The sequence below is a fragment of the Crocodylus porosus genome, unplaced genomic scaffold (assembly GCF_001723895.1).
Source record: "Crocodylus porosus isolate Cpor-Errol unplaced genomic scaffold, CroPor_comp1, whole genome shotgun sequence".
Lineage (NCBI taxonomy): Eukaryota > Metazoa > Chordata > Crocodylia > Crocodylidae > Crocodylus > Crocodylus porosus.
This window is the reverse complement of record NW_017728906.1, coordinates 187,800,401-187,809,329: the sequence shown is the minus strand read 5'-3', so window position 1 is coordinate 187,809,329 and position 8,929 is coordinate 187,800,401.

Sequence of the window (8,929 nt, the reverse complement as noted above, 5' to 3'; positions counted from 1 at the left end):
TGTAGATGAAATGAACCCATAAAAGTTGGTCCATCTAAGGACTCCAAAACCCAGGTTTACTAAGGTTCCCTTGAAATTCAGTGTAGTACATAGGATTTCTGGGTAAAGAAACTGTGCCAAATTGGTATCATTTGAGTCAAGTGCTTCCTGAAAAAACACAGATTTTTTTCTTATGGTTGACAGATTATATCAACTTTTATGTGCACACACCTAAGAGGCAGCCATGACTATGATCATGTATAGGTTGGTCTCAACCATTTGGCATTTATCCCACATAGAGCAACGCACCCACCTTAGGGATGCACAGTTGAAAATGACATTAAAAAAAAGAAAAGAAAAACAGAATTTGCCTGTCATGATAGAGGCATGCCAAAGGCCTACAGGGAAACTGAATTATGCTGCACATGTATGGACTAGATGGCCAAAATGCTTGTCTGTTCATCATCTCTTCCATAAGCTTAGTTTATGGAGATTTGTAGTAATGCTGCAACCTGGCCTACATATAGTCAGTACACTTTCAAATACAAATATTGTGGGACTCTGCAAGTAAAATGGACAAGAGATGGTTATACTGGTTACAGCAGGGGCGGGGCTGGAGAAAGAGAAAGGGAAGAGGGCCAGGGAAGGGAGTGCTGGAAAGACAGTATTCAGACTATTTTGAATGCTTGCTGTAAGAGAGGGGAAATTAAAGACTGAAGGAGTAGGGAGAGATAGGAGAGAAGCATGTTGGCAAGGGGTTTGAGGGGTTTAAGTACCAGTGAAAGTGTCTGTGGGTGCTAAGGGAAGACAGAGAGGTCAAGGGCTTAATCAAGGGGAGGAATAAGAAGTAGCAAAGAGGAAGGGGTGACATGAAGTTTGGTAGCAGGACAGGAAGGGGGATTAGGAGCAAAGGCTGCCTTGTCAGCTGTACATTCCTTTCAGCTGTCTGCAGATTGTTTTCTGGGAGGGCTCCTCTCCCTTTAGATGTGTCTGAACTTTTCTTCTTCTGCCTATGTATGGCACGTATCCATTAGAAAGACAGCCAATCACTATTTAAGGATTTCAAGTAATGTAAATCCATACTTTCTTTGGTCAATTAACTTCACCGTTAAGAACTGTGCCTTATTTGCAACTAAAGCATTGAAATTTGTTATGCCTTTAGTATAGTCGAGTGTCATCAATCATGGCTGTAGTTAAAATTAACCCATTTCTATATGCAGGTTGGCATATTTAAGTGTTTCAAAATTCAGGTTTACTCAGATTGCCTTGAAATGTGGTATGTTGAATAAGATTTGGTGTACTGCTGGGGCTGAATCCCTATCCCTCCTTGTGTGAGGCAAAAATCAGGGGGTCCTTGCTGCGCCTGCCTGTGTTCTGTTGCTATAAAGCTTGAAAATGAGCTATGAAAGTATCGTTCATTCTGATCCACAGAAGATACGCCTGAGTGTTCCCCAGTCCCATCATGTTCTGCCTGCCACGTCTCTCCAGGTGCTTAAATTAAAATTAAAGACCTCTGTCTTCAACCAAGTGTTTCAGTGTTTTCTCATGCTGCTTAATGCTCCTCTGACTGCTTCATCTGTCATCAATATCTTGTTCCCCATGTTTCATTCTCTGAGACTTTGTGGTGTGTGTTGCATAGAAAAAGCTTCCTAAATAAAGCCTGATTGATTGATGCTCTGCGTCATGGGACCTGTAGGTTTGTACATGAATGAAAAGACTAGAAATAGACAGATGGAACCTCAGTTTCATATTTGAACTGAAAGATGCCATCTTCAATGTTGTTATGTGTCCAGCACCACAGTATGTATCTGTCTTTGAATAATATAAGAATATGGCTTACAGATCAGTGACACAGGCACCAACGATCATAGCATTTCCTGCTCTTTATTTGTATTTTTCCAAATCTCAAAGTCAGTTTCTACCTTTCTTTCCTGTTCCTAAGTTTTTTCAGGGATTTGAGATTCAGCAAAGGTATAAGTGCAAGGTTGCCTTTGCTCTGCAAATAAGAATGAAAATCAATATAATTTATTTCTTGCTATTGTTCCAAGAAGAGCTCGTACAGCTGAAATAATAATAATTAAAAAAAAAAATCTATTCTGGACAATGAAAGTATTTGATTCAACAATAACATTGACTTATATTTTTGGTTGAATGGGTCATCAGTCAAACTTTGATCAACCAGCATCGGAAATTCCAAATAACTGATGATATCACAAAAGAGATGGATTTTATTTTATTGAAACAAAGAGGGAAACTAAAAATGTTGTGTAATATCTTTCCAATCAGAGTACATATACATAGCTTCTTTTTCTTTTAAATGATATGGTGCAATTCTTTGAGCAATTTTAACAAAAACACACAAAAATAAAATATTTGTCTTGAGGTGCCTGACTCAATATCTTATTGTCATTTAGAGTACAAAGTCAGTACAAACTGCTAACATTGCATTCTTATTTCGACAGTCCTAAAATAGCCAGTTGGGAATCAATTCTGAGATGTTTTGGGGAAGGAACAGTGGTACAGTAAACACAGGGTGCATGTACACATGCAATTAATGCACTCAAATAAACTCCAGGGCTTATTGCTCCAGAGTTTATTCATGCACAGCACATTGAGGCAAGTCAGAGCAGCCTGGAGCTGTGTGTTTGGAACTTTCCTGGATGTGCATCCCAAACACAGGAAGTCCATCAGCAGCAATCCCACAATTCCCTATTGCAGCTCTTTGCACCACACTTCCTTTCTCTCTTGCCCACCTGGGAACCTGGGATACTTCTTATTTCTCTACTCAAGAAGTAAGAAGGATAATGTGGATGGCTATAGAGTACAATTTAGATGAGGAGGGACGTCTCCTCTGCCATGGGCTGATATTGAGCAATCTCAGGTTCAATACTCAATAGTTGGATAGACAAACCCAGAAGTGTTTTTATCCTTTATTTTGTAAAACTTTCATTCAAACTGAAAAAACCAAGGCACTGAATATAAACTTTCAGCACTATTTGAATTTTACAGGGTAGTTTGATGAAAAAGAATAAGGAAAAGAGAATAAGAAAATGGAGTTTAAAAATCAGCACTTCGGGCAGTTTGTCACTGGATTGTCTCTCTTTCCTTTGTATCACTTTTGATATGAAATGTAAAGCACTCTGGGACCAGTTCCCTGGTCATGTCTTTGATTTGCATGTGCTGATTCCTGGAATATCAGTACAATGTTGCTGAAGTTTGTCCGTAGAGTATTCTATAGCTTCTGATGGATAATGGAAGATCTACATGATCTATACTGAACTTAAATTTTAACTTGAGGATAAATTTTCCACTATGTCATTTTCTTCTGAGGGCAAAAAAGATGTGCCTGGAAGAGATGGGGAGGAAAGAGAGAGAGAGTATAAGAAGGAGACACCATGTCTCTGGGTAATACCTTTAAATTGAAAAAAAAATGAAACCAAATCTCACTTCTAACTTCTAACAAATTTTAATTTTGCAGGCAATTAATTGCCATTGTTATTAGACAAGGCTATGAACCCAAACACAGAAGTCAGTTATGAAGACTTAGTGAGTTTAAAATAAATTTATATAGACCTTGCACAGTCACATAAGACCAGGCCCCTAATATTTCAAATCCTGATGATATCTGGTCACTGCATCAGCAGTGCCCCTGTCCCCCTGCTTTTATCTACATCATTTTATAGGGCAGGGCTGTCCAACTTCTAAGCTGCCAAGAACCACATACCATCCCTTTCGCCTCTGTACCATGTGCACGGGCAACTGAGCCTCAGATTCATAGTCATAGAGAAGTAGAGCTGAAAGGGACCTCTAGAGATCATCTAGTCCAACCCCTGCCTGAGGCAGAATCATCCCTATCTAAACCAACCCATACAACCATAAACTAAACTCTACATAAGATCTAAGCTCTACATGACAGACTCATGCTCAGCTCCCCAGCAGCAAACTCCTTGTTGCAGACTCTGCAGACATCCTCCAGGCCACTGGCTCCCCCAGCACTGTGGACTGTGCTGCCCTGGGACAGGGACAGGAAACAAAAGGCAGAAGAGGAAGAAGAACCCAGAGACCCCAGCTACTGTTGCAGCCAGAGCAATACAGGGAGCAACATCTGGGTGTGAGCATGAGGGCTACAAATTAACCTCTTGTGCATCACATGGAGCCCATGGACCATCAGTTAGACAGCCCTGTTACAGGGTTCTTGGTGTTCCAATATTGTGCGCTGAAGCTGTGAGTGAGGGTTTGAATTGATGACTTTAGGATTCCTTCAGTTAACAACTGTATGGCTGCCTCCAGGTGAGTGTGGCTGGGCGGTACATGACGCCGCAGTTATGCCTGAGGTGCCACTGTAGCAAGAAGAAGCCCCTTCTTGCCTACACCTTCTCCCCCTCCCTTCCCCCCGGCCATTTTGAGCATTTCTTTTTCCTTCAAAGTCTTGGCAGAGACCTGGCACACTCATTGCATGGGTGTGGCAAGGCTCAGAACAAGCCAGAAAGTTGAAATGGCTTTCTGTAGGAGAAACCTACAGACATGTCAAATGAGCTAAATGTCACCAAAGAAAAGAAAAGAACTAAAATATCCACTTCAAAGCAAGACAAGAAAAGTCAAGGTGCATTGAAATCATGACTGTAAATATATCCTGCTGAACCATTCCCACTTTGATTCAAACTTATTTCCCAAAGCAAACTTCCCATAGCTGTCTAAAGTTTATGCTAAATCAATCTACTGCATATAACTTGACTGACTCCTTGTCCCCAGTGGTCCTTAAGCCTCACTACCTCACGTTTGCAATTAGTGATTAAGGTGTATTTCTTTTTTATCTTTCATCTGTCTCATCTTTACCTGGCATTCTGTATTTTATATTTTATACTTTTTAATTTTTAACAAATGTATTTTTCTTTAAAGTAAAGTCATACCTTCTATTACAAGAGCTATTATTATAAGAATGCATTGGAATTGTAATTACTGGAATTGCATTGCTGCATTAGGGCTGGTTTCCTGAATGAATGGGAGTGAATCTGAGTGAGTAAGTGATTGACTTGGATGAGGGAGTGAAATGTACTCTGTCCAAGTTTGCAGATGACACTAAGCTATGGGGCGAAGTGGACACGCCGGAGGGCAGGGAGCAGCTGCAAGCAGACCTGGACAGGTTAGACAAGTGGGCAGAAAACAACAGAATGCAGTTCAACAAGGAGAAATGCAAAGTGCTGCATCTAGGGAGGAAAAATGTCCAGCACACCTACAGCCTAGGAAATGACCTGCTGGGTGGCACGGAAGGGAAAGGGATCTTGGAGTCCTAGTGGACTCCAAGATGAACATGAGTCGGCAGTGTGACGAAACCATCAGAAAAGCCAATGGCACTTTATCGTGCATCAGCAGATGCATGACAAATAGGTCCAAGGAGGTGATACTTCCCCTCTATCGGGCGCTGGTCAGACCGCAGCTGGAGTACTGCGTGCAATTCTGGGCGCCGCACTTCACGAAGGATGCGGATAACCTGGAGAGGGTCCAGAGAAGGGCCACTCGTATGGTTAAGGGCCTGCAGGCCAAGCCCTACGAGGAGAGACTAGAGAAACTGGACCTTTTCAGCCTCCGCAAGAGAAGGTTGAGAGGCGACCTGGTGGCTGCCTATAAGTTCATCAGGGGGGCACAGAGGGAATTGGTGAGTATTTATTCACCAAGGCCCCCCCGGGGGTTACAAGAAATAATGGCCACAAGCTAGAAGAGAGCAGATTTAGATTGGATATTAGGAGGAACTTCTTCACAGTTCGAGTGGCCAAGGTCTGGAACGGGCTCCCAAGGGTGGTGGTGCTCTCCCCTAGCCTGGGGGTCTTCAAGCGAAGGCTAGATGTGTATCTAGCTGGGGTAATGTAGGCCCAGCACTCTTTCCTGCTTATGCAGGGGGTCGGACTCGATGATCTATTGAGGTCCCTTCCAACCCTAGCATCTATGAATCTATGAATCTATGAATCCATGAATAATAGGTGTAACTGGCAGTCCATTCACAGCTCCTAGCCACAGACTGACAAGAGTAAAGTACCAATACCAGTGCCTGAAATTCCATTCTATGCGCAACAATGTATCTACCTTGAACTAATCAAAGCTGAAGACTGGTTCCTCAAACTGAGCACCCACCCTATTGACTGTAACCTGTTAAATCAATCAAGTCGAAGCTGGACGCCCAAAACTGCACCATTAGGCGGAACCCCCAGTGACTGTGACTGACAGCTGTCATGTACTACTCAAGACCCACATGGGACAGCAACCTCCAGATTGGACAGTCAAGATGATGCTGGGGGATCACAGAAGTCTGCCAGAGAAGGGATAAAAGGCAGTGAAGTGTGACCCTCGAGGGGCACCCTCACATCCAGCACCTGACCACTGAGACAGAAGGACAAGCAGATGACTCCCTTCTGGAGAAGGCATCACCCTGGAGGAAGCTGACCATTGACAGCAAGCTCCAATACCCCAGATAAACCAACACTGGTGCTACAGTACCATTGCAGCAATTGTGTGTGTGTGTGTGTGTGTGTGTGTGTGTGTGTGTGAGTACTCCTCATAACTCAAAGTTTGCATTTATGATTGTATTAAAATTTCACAGCCTGTCTAATAAACAAGAATTTATGATGATCCTGTGAGTTGGTCCTTTGTAGCCAACACCACATACCACACATTCAGGAGTTCTCTGCACTATAAGGACAGCACTCACCACTCAAAACCAGAGCCTGGCTGGCTGGAGCCATGCTCTGGCTGCTTGACAGGCTTTGAGCAGCAGGGTCACCATGGCTGCAGCCCCAGATGTCCCCCAGGATCCCAGGTAGGGCTGCTAGGGCTGATCCAGTGCTGGCCCCAGCCTCCTCTACCCCACCTGGGGTAACTTGCCACATGTCAGAAGACATGTGGCACAGGTGTTTCCTGGGGACAACTCACAGTGGCACAAGGTGTCCCACTGCTAGTTGTCCCTGAGGAAACAAATGTCCCCGCTCATGTGGACATGGCCTCTGAGTGCAAGAGCCTGGATGTAAGGGCCCTGGAGGCTCCAGCCAGTTCTATAAGATAATATACTTTTAATTTTTGTGCTAATTGTATTGTTATCTAGTAAAGATTAGTCACCCAGATCTGGTTAGTTCCTGGTTGGGAATACATGTAACTTTAAACAGTTTTAAAATGGAAGAGGACCTGCTGCTTGACAGCATGCATCAGCTATTCCATTGTAACTGCTGTATGTGTCTGCTCGGATAGCAATGTAAGTGGGCTAAATTGATGACTTTAGGATTCCTTCAAACTTTAATTTGGAATGAAATGAGTTAAACTAGTTTTTGCTCCTTCTATGCTGCTTTGGGAGTGAAAGCACATAACTGTTATATCAAAAAACCTCAAATGTGTATAATTTAATACTGGTATAACTGTCACATCTGTCCACATTCAGTATAACGGCTATGAGATATTTTCCTTTTGATAGATCTAGGTGATTATTTTGAAATGTAGAAATCATTTTTCCTTCATTATTCATGATTCAGGCTAATTCAAGTAAAGATTTTGTCTAAGCTTGTTATTCAAATAAATAACACTATGAATAATTTGTCCCCAATTTGCAAACAGCTCTTTGTAATAATGTTTAATATTAAAAAATTAAGCTGTTTTAATTAAATTCATAAGTCATACAACAAGTTTTTGTTTCCTGATGTGAAAAGTCTCAAGTGTTCCAGTCATGGCAGTTTAAATGTTGAGTTTCACTTTCCACAAATGTTCTACAGTATCTGATTAAAATTCACTGCATCACCTATCATTTCCTCCAGTAAACTGATTTGTTAGATATCCATTGAAAGCCGACACCAACAGATTTCAAAAACAGTCAGTGTGAATTTTCCAAAAACATTATACAATTATTTAATGCACATATTTTGTGAATTCACTCATTATTAGAAGTTCCAAAAATATATGCATGAAATCAAGGTAGGAATGAGAAATATAGTGTTTCTTTGAAGGTAACTCAACAAGAATACTCTCAAGCAGAAAACGTTTGGATATCTAAGTAATAAGTACTTGCATTCTATATTTAAAAAAATGAACACAGTTTGTTAAGGCACAGTAATGGGAAAATGTTTTGAGTGTTTTGAGTTCTCGTTGTTCAGTCTCATTCTTTACACAGCTCTAAGAATTTTCTTGAAATGACAGTTTTGCTAAACACACACACCAAGCACAAGTATAGAATTTCCCCAACAGTTCTATACCACACTCTCAGGAAGTATATTGAACCCATATATACATATAACTGATTTATGATACTTAGGTAAAGTGGGAACAACCTATTTTTCCTAAACATTTGCTATAAGAGTTTTTAAATGACCAACTGTAGAACCATTTGCACCGTCATTCCCTTTAATGAAGAAACCTCATTTCTCTGGGGCATCTTCATTTTCTCATTCCTTCTGCCAATATAAAGCTAGACAAGATCAAAAGAGTTCTTTTATGCAACAAACCAGGAAATCTGTTTCTGAATTTGATGGTAATGCCCAGCATGCAAGCAGCTGCAAGCACATGCCAAAAACAATATGTGTGTGACCCATGTGGAAGTGAAAACCTTCATCTAGGGAATGGGAAACAAACTACAAGCAAACCCAATAGTAGTCTGTGCAAGCGGCTAGTATTCGCTTTGGATTTGGATTTGGCCCATTAGGGGGACAGTGATTCAATTCAGTGAGTCAAATCACTGTCCTGAATTGATTTTGAATCTCTGAATCACACAGGCCCCATCCCCTGCTGGCTCTCCCAGCCCTGCCTGACTCCAGCTCTCAGCCCTTTAAAAAAAAAGCCCGCACTCACCAGCTGCTGCCAGGCTGGAGAGTGGGGGGGAGAGGGCAATCCCCGCTGCCTGCCACTGCCCTGCACTGTGCGGGGGGCTCTGCCACAAGCCCCCAGAAGCCCCAAGGCTGCTGCAGCAGCTGGTGAGTTG